This window comes from Dermacentor variabilis, chromosome 1 (assembly GCF_050947875.1).
Source record: "Dermacentor variabilis isolate Ectoservices chromosome 1, ASM5094787v1, whole genome shotgun sequence".
Lineage (NCBI taxonomy): Eukaryota > Metazoa > Arthropoda > Arachnida > Ixodida > Ixodidae > Dermacentor > Dermacentor variabilis.
Genome location: NC_134568.1, coordinates 204,821,590 through 204,834,265, shown reverse-complemented (window position 1 = coordinate 204,834,265; position 12,676 = coordinate 204,821,590). Strand labels below are relative to the sequence as shown.

The 12,676-nt window shown below is 46.1% G+C and overlaps 1 protein-coding gene and 1 pseudogene across 2 annotated transcripts in view; one reads left to right on the top strand and one right to left on the bottom strand.

The window, feature by feature from the left end:
- Ac76E (adenylate cyclase type 2 Ac76E) overlaps positions 1–12,676 on the top strand; it is a 944,861-nt gene that overhangs the window by 603,435 nt on the left and 328,750 nt on the right. The window lies entirely within an intron of this gene.
- Positions 8,018–11,731, bottom strand: LOC142591198 (uncharacterized; annotated as a pseudogene).

The window sequence follows — 12,676 nt, the reverse complement described above, 5'->3', positions numbered from 1 at the left end:
CAGGCATCAAGCTAACAGCAAAGACACTCGTAATGTTTGTAGCTGACAACGCGGACTTTGTGAATGTGCCATGAACCGATGTCGCGCATGTGGTGTTCGCGTTGTGTGTCGTCCGATTCTCGGATACTTTTCACATTGTCTTCATATCTCGGCTGCGTCACTAACATCGGGCGACTTTTGTTGCCTAATATTCTGCACTATAAACTCATCAACGTTTCTCATTCACTTAAAATAGGTGCCAAATTCTCTGAGCCCACCCAGTATTTCGCCGGCGGTATGCCTGCGCAGCCACGCATATGAGTACCTCAATGCTGTACTGATTGCTTTGACCTATCATCGGAACAGAAAATTAGCACTAACATACGTGCGGGCATCACATTTAGCGGTACGCTGGAAGATATGCTACAAATACGCTGTATTACTCATCGACGCTGACAATAATGCGTCTAAAACGTCTGAAGGGCACCGTAACGGCTTTTACAAACAGCGCATTCATGTTAGCGTTCCAGTCTGATACGATAGCCCACAGCGTTTGTCTTACAACCTGCCAGCGCATATCCTTCGTCCACGAAAAAAATGCATAACGGAAAAGAAAAGCCACCCGTTCCGGCGCGCATGGCGCATCAGAGAGAGAGAAAGAGACAAAGAAAAAAATGAAGGAGGAAAAGGCGCTCACACTCCTCCGAGCGCGCACGCCCCCCGCGCGGAGCTCCTGCGCATGCTCGGAGTTCTTGCGCATGCGCGGCGGTGCGCCGTCTCAACGAGCGCGCCAGGCACGTAAACGGTTGTGCCGGTGTGCGGTGTCTCCCTGAACGTTGGTGTCTGTGTATGCGTGTCTTCTTTGTGGCATCACAAGTCAACTACATTGAATGGTAAGCTTTATCAAAGACGTTTTGCGTCAATACCTCATGATTATGTGAGCGCATTTCGTAGCGCGAACCGGCTGCACGTAGCGCAGGCGACTCTGGTATAGTGTCGGTTTGTCGTTGACATGGTTTGATAACGCGCTCCTGTTCTCGCTTCTACTATACGGAATGTTTTACGGCGAGCGATCGCTCGTGCTTGTTGATTTTATCATTATAGCTTAGGTGCGTAAAAAAGGAAGTACACCATGTTTTAACTTGATACTGAGCTACCACTAAGCGGATTGTGTGTGTTGGGCAGCCAGTGTGGTAGATCTCATTTAGTGGCGCTTGATCCGGCCGCGATGAATGCTGCACCGTATGTGTAGCGAAATTCTCGTGACACGCTTTACGCATATATCTCGAAATTGTGTTAGCATCAAGAATTTTCAAACAGACAGGCATAGTTGAATAACTGCTAGCGTACTCGGATGAAAGGCCGTGTTTGCGGGGCATGCATCAGCAGTGTGTGCGCTGCCGTTTTCGCATAGTTTAAAAGTAGCAGTATTCTTAAGGTTCCTGGCAACCAATCTAAATAATTTTGGGAAGTTACAGCAAGCAAAACACGAGACTTGAAGAAATATCTAGTAGAAATCTCTAGATTCACCCAATCTATCTATATGCAACCACAAACGCTTTTGGAGCATGAAACCTGCGATAAGCTTAGTCACTTGCAGCTCCGCAACTTAGCCGAAAAAATTAGAGAACAATAAATTAGTCGCTCCGGGAACACGTTTACACGTTTCAAACTGAAGGCATTGCGTTTGACGGTAGTTGGAAGATTTGTTTTTTGTCTCTTTTTTAAACAATTTAGCAGCAGAAGTTATCTTTCGAGCTATATGAAAAGCGTTAAGCGGCTTCCGATGCTTCGGCGTTCTGTAGTTTACGTGCTCTTAATCACAAGGCAGCTGCTGGCGCAGATTCGCATTGTGCTAATCGTGCATGGTATGAAGCCATTGTCGTGCGTAATAAGTGTTCCGGTTTTCATTACTGTTGCATGTAGCGCCGTCGTCTTGGACAGACTACATACAATATGCGCTGTACAAAAGAAAAAAAAGAGCCAGATTATCAATTTGGTGGTCTTTTCTAAGTAGATAACGCACAGATTATTCAAATAATTCAGTGGGCATTGCATTTGTTCTACCCTTATCAACACACCTAAGAGATCGTAACATGTTTTAGTTGATAAGTAACCTGATCAGTACGCCCCCATTCATGTGCATTCTACTGAAAGTGTGGCAAATGTATTCATCTCGAAGTATGAGAAAAGAGACATTGCAGACTGTTCTAAGCGGAAGTAAATTGCAAATCTTAACGTGATTGTTCAAAACTGCAGTCAGTATGCTGAGCATGTTCGTTCGGCACGGGCATATTGTATTAACACCTGAAAAATGTGCACAGTCCAGCCGGGTATCTTTGTTTCAACAAGTATTATTATAGGAATCGTTTGGGATTCTCGCATTTCTTTTATTTTTATAAGTACACTGTGTGTCACATGAACCTGTCCTAAAACGAAACGTACCGTTGCTGGCACGGCTTATCATACTGTAGTATAACAGAAACATCATAATGGTACTGATTAATATTCCCATGTAGTCTTTAGTCAGAGGTAAACAAAGTTAACTAGAGGCATAAGTGATGAGAGCAAATTATATTGAAAACTACTACTGAAGCGTAAAAATAACTAATTGTATAACTCATTGTATAGTTTTTCCTCACATTGTTGCATTTGCTTTACGTGTGTCTCTGTGTCTTCCGTGCTGTACTCGTGTGGCCATCAATTACGAACTTGCCGAAGCCCTTGTCAGCTTTATTAATCAAGGGATTCAAATCAGTTGAATCTAACACTGCATGTCAAGTGACTGACGTGTTATTCGTTTTATCTAAATATTATGGACTGGCAGTACTTGGCAAGCATTAAACTACAATATTTTTTTATTACACTTAAGCTGCAGGCGTCATAGATTGCCAGAAAATTTTCATGAGAACAGCCAGGGAAGGCTTGGAAAAAGATCGGGAAATATTAAAATGGCCACATAGGTATGCTGTCTTGTTAATGTCATACAAAGTTTCCAGAGAATCTCTGAGTTAGATATATTTTTAAAACGTTTCACCTGATAAAAATTGAAGGAAATTGGTTCCATTTATTGAAAAATAAAAGAAAGTCAAGCTTACTGACAAGGCATTTCTTACTCAATATGTGTTTTTTTTTGCGTTAACTAAACGTCCTGAACCTCGATAGCCTAGAAAAAATTTTCATCTTTCAAAGCACCTTAAATAATTTACTGTAATAGAATTCATTCGAACTATACTATCAGTTCTGTTTCCTAGGAGGTGCGTATCTGTCGTGCCATGACACAAAGTGCTCGTGTGGTATTTCGGGTGCTCATGTGGTATACCTAACTTGGAAACCTGTTAGCACGCCCAAGAGGCCTCATTACCTGTAACAAATTAAGTGACCATATCGATACAATCAGCCCATCTGCCTTCCGTTGAAGTTATGGCCAATCACCCATTCATTTAAAAGTATGAGAAAGACATTTAAATGTGTATTAAGCAAAATAAATTACAATCTTAGGCATGATACTGTGAATATTCCAGTCACGTCTTCTGAAAATATCCCTCTGCACGGGCATACTTAACTACCAGCCAAAAAAAATGTACAGACAGCCCAACTGGGTAACGTTTCAGCAATAAATATAGAGACCATTTGGGATAAGTACAATAATGCATCATATATGAACGTGTCATAAAAGGGAACATACTGTTGCTGGCACGAGCAGCAGTTGTGACTGTTTAAAATTTCACCATACCATGCAATAAAACATTCTATAAAGGTGCTGATTTGTATTGACAAGCAGCCATTAGTCAGTTAAACCGCATTAAGTATTGACTTAGATGGTTTGAGCAAATATATTAAGCTGCTTAATGAACACACAAAGAATATACACTTGTTATTTTTGCCTCATATTGCTGCATCTACTTATTTGCAGAATACACCTGCAGCACCTTAGGGACTAATGACACAAAGGTCAAGGCCAGCCTGGCGACCATGCTTGCCAAGGAGTAGTGTAAATATTTAATCTGTTTCCATAATAGCATACGACATGAATTTAAGGAATTCATCTATTATATCGAGCAATAAAAACGGTGAATGCATTGCTGGCGCATTTGTTTTATTTTTCGCACTGCATGATTCAGCACTATATAAATTCTTTCTGTTTGTGCAACATATATGAAAGTACAGCTGGTTCAGAAGCATTATTAATCTACTAACGGTAATGCATAAGTGCAGATGAAAAGGAACAGGTGCACATGCATAAATACATTCAAAACTTTTTGCTACCGCATGTAAACAAAAATGTAAACTAACTTGTAGATAGCCGCTATGGAGTTATGGCCTTATACACTCTTTGTAGACTTGTCTATAAGATGTCTGTGTATATAGAGTGCCTATAGATTAAAAAAAAATTCATATTTGTTAACAAATGTCTGCAGAATGTCATAGAAAAAAAGTGTATCGGACTATAAAGTTCTGTTTTTGTAGACTGAAGTCTATAGAATGTCTATAGACTATCTATATACATTTGTATATAGACATTCCATAGACTTCAGTCTACAAAAGTAGAACTGTATATATAGTTCTACTTTTGTAGACTGAAGTGTATAAAATGTCTACGGACAAATCTCATCTGTAGACATTCTATAGACTTCAGTCTACAAACGTAGAACTGTAAGCCTATACACTTGTCCATAGACAGTCTATAGACAGTCTATAGACTCAGACTTCTTATAGACTAGTCTATAAAAAGTGTATGGCCATAAGTCTCTAGACTGTCTATAGGCAGTGTATAGACAGTCTATAGACTCAGACTTTTTATAGACTAGTCTATAAAAAGTGTATGGCCATAAGTCTATAGACCGTCTATAGACAGTCTATAGACTCAGACTTCTTATAGACTAGTCTATAAAAAGTGTATGGCCATAAGTCTATAGACAGTCTATAGACAATCTATAGACTCAGACTTTTTATAGACTAGTCTATAAAAAGTATGACCATAATTCTATAGACTGTCTATAGACTGTGTATAGACAGTCTATAGACTCAGACTTTTTATAGACTAGTCTATAAAAAGTGTATGGCCATAAGTCTATAGACTGTCTATAGACTAGTCTAAAGAAATGTCTATAGACAGTCTATAGACTCAGACTTTTTATAGACTAGTCTATAAAAAGTGTATGGCCATAAATCTATAGACTGTCTATAGACTAGTCTAAAGAAATGTCTATAGACAGTCTATAGACTTCATAGACAAATGTCTATAGACTGTCTATGGACTTTCTATAAAAATTTTTGTAAGGGAAGTCAATGAGTGACTGACATTCGTGCTTGGATCTACACTGGTGAACCAAATGTGCTTATGTCTGTGCTTTGCTGAAGCAGCATTTTTTCAGTGTGAGTCATGACCCGGTTAGAACTTGTTAGTAGTACATTGGTAATTGCATTAGCAGCAGATTAATAAAATTAGATGATGCAGTGTTGCATAATTGCATGATATTGTTGCATTATTTGCAATATTGTCTTCGTTCCATTGTTAGAGCCTACATTTCTTTCTTGGACCCTTTATTTTCTTTTTTTTATTCATGTCGAGTATTTTCATTCGCGTTTTCATTTTGCGCGCATGTACGTCGCCGTTGTCTTCTTTCGCGTCGACTTTGGTTTACACGCCTTTCTTTCCTACTTTCTTTCATTTTTTGTTTTTTACCCGCCGTGGTTGTTTAGCGGCTTTGTTGCTGCGCTGCTAAGCAGGAGGTCGCAGGATCAAATCCCGGCCACGGCGGCCGCATTTCTATGAGTGCGAAATGCAGAAACACGCGTGCACTTAGATTTAGGTGCACTTTAAAGAACCCCGGGTGATCAAAGTTATTACGGTGTCCCCCACTACAGCGTGAATGCGAATGTTTAATCTGAATAGCAGTCTTGGCATTGTAAGACCAGTTTTCGTTCCGGATATCTATCTGGCTGATATCGCGGACCGATTCCGAAAACGGTGGAGTTTAAAAATACCCGCCGTGGTTGCTCAGTGGCTATGGTGTTGGGTTGCTGAGCACGAGCTCGCGAGATCGAATCCCGGCCACGGCTGCCGCATTTCGATTGGGGCGAAATACGAAAGCGCCCGTGTACTTAGATTTAGTTAAAATTTAGGTTAGTTAAAGAACCACAGGTGGTCGAAATTTCCGGAGTCCTCCCCTACGGCGTGCCTCTAATCCGAAAGTGGTTATGGCACGTAAAACCCCATAATTTTTTTAGAGTTTAAAAATATGGGCCTATTCTCTCTTCGTTTAATGTGAATAATATTCTTGGCATTGTCTGACCAGGTTTTTCCTGCTATTTATGCAACCGTTTCATGGACCAATCCCGAAGATAATGCAGTTTAAAAATATGGGCCTATATTCTACCTTCGTATAATGCGAATAGCGTTCTTGGCATTGTCCGACCAGTTTGCGTTGCGGCGATAAGGTAGCCTCGCCGCCTGTGGTATTATCTGACTGAGCTATGTCGAATGCTCTGGTGCCATAGTTGGAAGTTCGAATCCCGCTACAAGAGGCTTTTTTTTTTCTTTGGTATGATGGGGAGCTTGAACTTCACCTCCTCCCGTGCACAACATCTGCAGGCTTGGATTGACGCCTGCAGCCGGCAAAATTATGCCAAGAGCGAGTGGGCCTATACTAATCCAGGTACAACCAAATTAGGAAGGTCCACTAAGCTTCAACAAGACACTCCCTCACCAGAACCGGAATTGGCCTCTCTGGTGCAGTATTCGCCCACCCCCTTCCAAATGGCTCATTCAATTACCCAATAGCCCTCAGTCCCCAGCAGCTGCGGAGCACCTGACCAAGGCGGTGGTCAGACCTGTAACGCAGCAGAGGGTGCTAACAATCTCTGGGTCCGGACAGGCCGCCAATGGAAACTGACGCTTGCAAAATTTAATCATCCGAACCCTCTCGAGTGAGGCTAGCTTAGCAAGACTCTTTGAGAAACTATCAGACATTGTGTGGGATATCATCGGCCTTAGTGAGATTATAAGAAATGGTGAGGCTTATACATTGCTGAATAACCGACATGTCCTCTGCTATAGAGGTCTCCTAGGTAAGAAGCAATACGGGACAGGTTTCCTAATCCATAAGGACATACCGGACAACATTGACGAATTCTACAGCATTAATGAGAGGGTAGCTGTAGTCGTAATCAGACTCAATAAGAGGTATAGATTAAAGGCAGTACAGGCCTACGCTCCAACATCCAGTCACGATGATGAGGAATTTGATCAGTTTGATGATGATGTTGAATTAGCCATGAGAAAAGGGCAAACTCAGTATACTGTAGCAATGGGCGACTTCAATGAAATAGTGGGGGAAAAGCAGGCTGGTGAACAAGCAATTGGCAACTACGGCGTGGATTCTAGGAACGCTAGAGGTTAGATGCTGGTAGAATTCGCAGAGAGGAATAAGCTGCGAATAATGTACACCTTTCTAAGAAAGCGTAGCAACAGAAAGTGGACCTGGAAAAGCATTAATGAAGAAACAAGAAATGAAATTGATTTCATATCTTCTGCCGATCCCAGCATAGTGCAGGATGCAGAAGTGTTAGGTAGGATAAAGTGCAGTGATCATAGGTTAGTGAGGGCTAGGATTCACCTCAATTTGACGAGAGAAAGAGCAAGATTGGTCAACAAAAAACGGGTCAACCTAGAGGCAGTAAGGGTAAAAGCATACAAATTCAGGCTGGTACTTGCGAACAACTATGCAGCCTTAGAACAGAGAGATGATGATGACATAGAGCTAATGAATGAAACCGTAACTAGGTTGGCTTCAAAAGCAGCAATTGAAGTGGGAGGCGAGGCACCAAGGCAACCAGTAGGCAAACTCTCCCAAGTAACAAAGGACCTAATAAGGAAATGACAAAAAATTAAAGTGTCCAACTCAAGAGATAAGATAGAATTCGCGGAACTGTCAAAACTGATCAACAAGGCGAAAATAAGTCATATTCGAAACTGTAACGTGAGAAAGGCTGAAGAAGCCGTAAAAAATGGACGCAGCCTGAAGAGAGAGAGAGAGAGAGAGAACAACTTTAGTAAATATGCCTGCAGAGTCGGTTAGGCTCCCTCCACGCAGGGAGGACAAGCTTTTACCGCGACGCGGCCACTACGTCAGTCTCGTGCATTGTGCTCCTCGAGGTCTTGGTTCCTCGCTACTTCCGCGGATCCGAGAGGGCCGCCATCCCCTTCCTAGGGGTGCTCCCCCCTTCTCCTCGGTTTCGCGAGGTCGCTGCCTCTCTAGAGCTGCCGAGACCTGCTGGACGGCCTTTAGTTGTGTATCTTGGTCATAGGTCCGCGTTGCAGCCTCTAGCCGCGGCGGGATCGTCGTCTTCTCACAGGCTTCTCGTGGATTTCTACTACAGTCCCAAAGGATGTGAGCCGCGGTGGCTCTCTCCTTAGCGCACAGTCTACACACGTCACTCGCGTACACGCTCGGACACACGTGCTTAGCTAGCACCGGGGTGAGCAGGGACCCCGTCTGTAATTGCCTGTATAACACTGCCTCCTCCCGGGTAAGCCCCGGGTGAGGTGGCGGCATAGTCTGTCTGTTAAGTCTGTACCACTTCACTATTTCGTTGAAGGTGGTCATCTTGTCCTTGGCACTGCACCGTGACCAACACTCCGAGTCGGCCGTGCTTGCAGCTGCGCGGTTGGTTAGTCCTCGCGGGGCCGAGTTGGCCGTCTCGTTGTGGTTCACGTTCCCGCGTTCCGACATGTCACTGCCCATGTGGGCCGGAAACCACTTGATCACCACAGCGCTTTTGCGTCCGATGTCTTCGGCCTTGCGCAGTATGCGCGCAGCCTCACTACATACCCTACCCTTGGCGTAGTTCTTCACTGCCGTTCTAGAGTCACACAACACTGTAGTGCATCCGGGGTCGGAGACGGCCAAGGCGATGGCCACCTCCTCCGCCCGGTGTGCCTCTCGAGTCCGGACGCTCGCCGCGGTCTTCGTTGCACCCGTCGATGCCCCGACAGCCACCACCGCGTATGCGTCGCTGCTCCCTCGATACTCCGCCGCGTGCACGTAGATGGCGCCTTCTTCTCTGGCGTGGAGGTCCACAAGAGCCCTGGCCCTCGCCAACCTCCGCTCCTTGTTGTGCTCGGGGTTCACGTTCCTCGGGATCGGGCAGACCCTGAGCTTTCTGTTGATGCTATCCGGTATAAGCACGTCTTTCTGCTGCTCGCCTTCCCTCGGCTCGAGGCCAAGGTCCCGCAGTATCTTTCTTCCGGTTCTTGTTTCAGAGAGACGCTCGAGTTGCGCCGTTCTCTGTGCTTCGGCTATTTCGTCCAGCGTGTTGTGGACTCCCAGCGCCATGAATTTTTCGGTGCTCGTGTTTCCGAGGAGGCCGAGTGCCGCCTTATACGCCTTGCGTATGGTGGCGTCTATCTTGTTACGTTAGCTCGGCCTCCAGTTGTGGAAGGCGGCCACGTAGGTTATGTGGCTAACTGCGAAGGATTGAACGAGCCTAGTCAGGCTCTCCTCCTTCATCCCCGCTCTTCTGTTGGACACCCTCTTGATGAGTCTCATTGCCGCGGCCGCTTTGCCCGCGAGCTTGTTGACCGTTTCACCGTTGACTCGATTTCGCTGGATGAGCAGCCCGAGCACTCTAATCTTCTCGACCTCCGGTATCACTTGTCCTCCCGCTGTCTTGACCGTGATCTGTGGTCGCTCGTACTTGACTGCCATGTTCTTTCTTTTCCTGCCCGCTCCTGTCGGTGGAATCACCAGCAGTTCTGACTTGGCCGGAGAGCAAACGAGTCCAGACCCGCCCAGCTGCTCCTCGATGGCGTTGACCGCTTCTTGCAGCGCTGTCTCGATGTGTCCGTCGCTTCCTCCCGGTACCCATAGCGTAACGTCGTCGGCGTAGATGGTGTGCCGGACTCCCGCTACTCTTTCTAGCCGGTTGGCCACCCCGATCATCACGAGGTTGAAGAGAAGCGGGGTGATCACCGAGCCCTGCGGAGTTCCGACGCTGCCCAGCTTCTTCTCTTCGAGCTGCAGGTCTCCCGCGCAGATTTCGGTGGTGCGTTCCGTCAGGAAGTCATTGATGTACTGGTATGTCCTTCTGCCCATGTTTAGTCTGGATACTTGGGCCAGGATAGCCGAGTGCCTCACTTTATCGAAGGCGCTCTGCAAGTCCAGCCCGAGTATGGCTCTGTTGTCCTTGGTGCCCGTCGTATCGTCGATGATCTCGTTCTTCAGTAAGATCATGGCGTCTTGCGTCCCGAGCTTCTTCCGAAACCCGATGATGGAATTTGGGTAAAGCTCCGATTCTTCCAGGTAACGCTGCCACCTGTTCATGAGAACGTGCTCGAGGACCTTTCCCACGCACGAAGTGAGCGAGATCGGCCTGAGGTTCTCTATGTTGGGCGGCTTGCCAGGCTTGGGGATGAGGATCGTCTTGGCTGCTTTCCATTGCTTGGGCAGCCTTCCTTCTTGCCAGCACTTGTTGAAGAAGTTCGTGAGCGTTTCGATGGCCGCTTCGTTGAGGTTCTTGAGCGCTCTGTTCGTCACTCGATCGGGACCCGCGGCGGACCTGCCATTGAGATCCTGCAGGGCAACTCTGACTTCCCATGTCTGGATGTCTCGATCTAGCGTCTCGTTCTCGTTGCCTTGGTAATCCGGGTGTTTTTCTGTGGGGGTGGTCGGTAGGTACTTGGCGTCCAAGCGCCCCTTGACCTCGTCCTCCCCGTGTTCACAGATTGCCTTGTGTAGGATTCTGGCCAGGTTGTTGTGTTGGTGGCCCTTGGTCTTGGTTTCGTCGAGGAGGTGCCGCAGCATGTTCCACGTCTTGCCCTTGTGCATCTGTCCGTCGGCTTCGTTGCAGGCCTCGTTCCACTGTTGGGTGCATAGCACCCTGCAGTGGACCTCGATCTGCCTGTTGAGCTCGGCGATCTTCTTCCTTAGACTTCGGTTGGTTCGTCGCTTCTGCCACCTCGCCTTTATGGACTGCTTGGCTTCTATCAGGTGGGCCAGCCGACTGTCCATCTTGTCTATCCGTTCGTCCGTCTCCAGCTCTTTGGTGGCTCCTTCCATCGTCTCAACGACGTTGGCCGCCCATTGCTCGATGTCCGTAATGTCCAGTTGCACCGCGGGTAGCGCCTTTCGAAAGGCGTCCCAGTCCGTAATGCGATGCTTCCTTATGCCGCTGTTGCCTTGGCGTTCTAGCGGTACGACGACCTCCACGATGTAGTGATCACTGCCCAGCTCTTGGCCCGTGTTTCTCCATTTTGCTTCTCTCGATCCTCCGTCGGTTTTGACGAAGGTAAGGTCCGGAGTGGTGTCTCTCGTAACCGATGTGCCGATCCTGGTGGGAAAGGCCGGATCCGTGATTAGGTTCAGTCCCACGTCAGTGGCGTCTTGCATGAGCTCTCTCCCCTTGACCGTCGTTCTGTGGTAGCCCCAGTCTTGGCTCGGAGCGTTAAAGTCTCCGCACACTACGAGCGTATTGCTCCCCGCGACTGAACTCGCTTTGTGGAAGAGTGCCTTGAATTTCTGTTGTCCGTGGGACGGATTGCTGTAGACGTTCACCAGGAAAGTGCTCTCCTTCCTCCTCTTGCCCGTGATTACTTCCACCGTGCAGTGTTCGATGGCGCTTTTGCCGATCATTTCGTGTTCCATGAAGGTGATCCCTTTCCTAACGAAGGTGCAGACCCCTCTGCCCTTGCCCTTGGACGTGTCCCTTTTGCTCGGCGGGCTGTCGTGCGACCGGTAGCCAGGTAATCTCGGCGTCTTTTCGCTGTGTGTTTCTTGAATCATTATGACGTCTGGTTTCCTCGTTAGTTGCTGCAAGTGAGAAAAAACTTGGCATAGGACAAACCAAGATGTATGCACTGAGAGATAAGCAGGGTAATATCATTAGCAATCTCGAAGATATAGTAAAACCAGCCGAAAAATTCTATACGGACCTGTACAGTACCCAGAGGAGTCAGGATACGTAAATTAGAAACAGTAATGAACAGGATACAGAAACTCCTCCTATAACTAGCGATGAGGTCAGAAGGGCCTTGCAAGAAAGGAAACGAGGGTTAGCCGCAGGAGAAGAAGGAATAACAGTCGATTTAATCAAAGATGGAGCAGACATAATGCTTGCAAAGCTGACGGCTCTTTATACGAGGTGTCTATTGACTGCAAGTGTCCCAGAAAACTGGAAGAATGCAAACATTATACTAATCCACAAGAAGGGAGACGTTAAGCAATTGAAAAATTATAGGCCTACTAGCTTACTCCCAGTATTAAATAAAATATTTACCAAAATAATATCCAATAGAATAAAAGCAACACTGGACTTTCGTCAACCGAGGGAACAGGCTGGCTTCAGGAAGGGATACTCTATAATGGATCACATTCATGTCATTAATCAGGTTATCGAGAAATCCGCAGAGTATAATATGCCTCTCTATATGACTTTCATAGATTAGGAAGAGGCATTTGATTCAGTAGAGATACCAACAGTCATAACGGCATTACGTAATTAAGGAGTACAGAACGCTTACGTAAACACCTTGGAAGATATCTACAGAGGTTCTACAGCTACGTCAATTCTACACTAGAAAAGCCGGAAGATACCTATAACGAAAGGGGTCAGACAGTGCGACACAATCTCTCCAATGCTATTCACTGTGTGCTTGGAAGAAGTATTCAAGCTATTAAATTGGGACGGCTTAGGG